The sequence below is a fragment of the Nannobrachium achirus genome (assembly GCF_963921795.1).
Source record: "Nannobrachium achirus genome assembly, chromosome: 6".
In the NCBI taxonomy this organism is placed as follows: Eukaryota; Metazoa; Chordata; class Actinopteri; order Myctophiformes; family Myctophidae; genus Nannobrachium; species Nannobrachium achirus.
The window spans coordinates 25849902-25851862 of record NC_137815.1 but is presented as its reverse complement, the minus strand read 5'-3'; positions in this window follow the sequence as shown (position 1 = coordinate 25851862).

Sequence of the window (1961 nt, the reverse complement as noted above, 5' to 3'; positions counted from 1 at the left end):
CCTTTACGGATTATATTGTGTTTTTTTTTCTAGATAGATATCCATTTGTTATATTGCTGTTGATGTACTGACATATTATCTTGTTTATTATTGTGATGTTTTAAGCGTTGTGAGCATGTAGATCGGCTATTTTCACAATAGAACCGTGTTATACAAAATGTAATGCCTCATACAAAACGAATGTAATGCCTCAACATAATGTAGTGCTCATCAGGGTGGGGGGACTCCATTTAATAGTTGATTATTTTGGGGTCCATACATCCATCTATCCATCTTCAACCGCTTATCCGGAATCGGGTCGCGGGGGTAACAGTTCCAACTGAGATCTCCAGATTTCCTTATCCCGAGCAACTTCCTCCACTCCCTCAGGGAGTATACCGAGGCGTTCCCAAGCCAGTTTGGAGATATAATCCCTCCATCTGGTCTTTGGCCTGCCACGGGGTCTCCTCCCAGTGGGACGCGCATCGAGGACCTTCCTAGTACGGGGCATCCGTACTAGATGCCCGAACCACCTAAGCTGACCCCTTTCCAAGTGTAGGAGCAGCGGTTCTACTCCAAGTCTCTCTCGGGTGACTGAACTTCTCACCCTATTTTGGGGTCGCGGCCAGAAAAGGTTGAGAACCACTGCTGTAGAGTGACGATGGAAGGATACTGGGATACCAGGTGAGGGGACTGAGGACACAGTACTGAGTACAGGAACAGTATAGTGAGTATTGTAACAGGACAGTAACGCAGCAGCATTTACCGTTACAGTAGTGTGTTGTACTTTTCCAGTACACAGTACTGGAAGAGTCTACTGTAACACTAGTACACACAGTGCTGGAACAGTGTGGCCTCCTGCAGACTAAAGTCAAATGGTCCCGTGGTTTAACAACAGCCTGTGGGCACACACACACACACACACACACACACACACACACACACACCCACACACACGCGCACACACAAATACCATGCACAAAAGCACATTGCCCGTTGGCATATACTGGCATATACACAAACACATACATATGCTGTTCAGAAGCAGACATACACACACAGCTATGCACATGCCACACACACACACACACACACACACACACACACACACACACACACACACACACACACACACCACCACATCAGAGAAAGTGACCACACACTGAGTCACTCCGCCCTGACCCGTTTTGCTCTCTCTCTCTCTCTCTCTCTAAAACAGCAACACTCCCTCTCTCCATCGCTCTCTCTACCTCTTCCGCTCTCTCTCTCTCTCTCTGACTCCCATTTAGTGAGCAATCAACCATCATTGCATGTGTCACGCACACGATCGCACACACGCGCGCGCGCACACACACACACACACACACACACACACACACACACACACACACATATACACACACACACACACACACACACACACACACAGATCATGAGACACTTCCTGTGTGAGATGGGATAATAGGAAGGAAATGCTGGAGGGTTGAGGGTTCAAAACCCATGGGGGCAAAGGGACAGATGTTGAGTTAAAAATACATGCACAGGATAGACAGACAGACAGACAGAGAGGATACATATCATATCAGACGTAAGTGAAAACAGCCGATCTACAAGCACACAACGCCTCGCGGGTGCGAGGCGTTGTGTGCTTGTAGATCTGCTGTTTTCACTACTTTTGTGCGACGGCCTTGTACGATGAAGCAGGGCTTTACTTTGCGAAAGAACGTACAAATTTGAAACTTGGAGATGCGAGGTTTCCACCCGACAACGACGATATGTATGTCATCAATACGTCATCATCATACTGTACTGCTACTCAAACCCACACTGTTTCTTCAGGAACAATATTTTCTGGTGTGATTTTTCTTTTAATTATACTGATAAAGAAATTCTCACTTTGTTTCATTAATCTTTTACTGAGAATATCTTTTTGGTATTGTAGCCTACTAGGACGATGCCCACCAGGAACACATGCCCCCGGT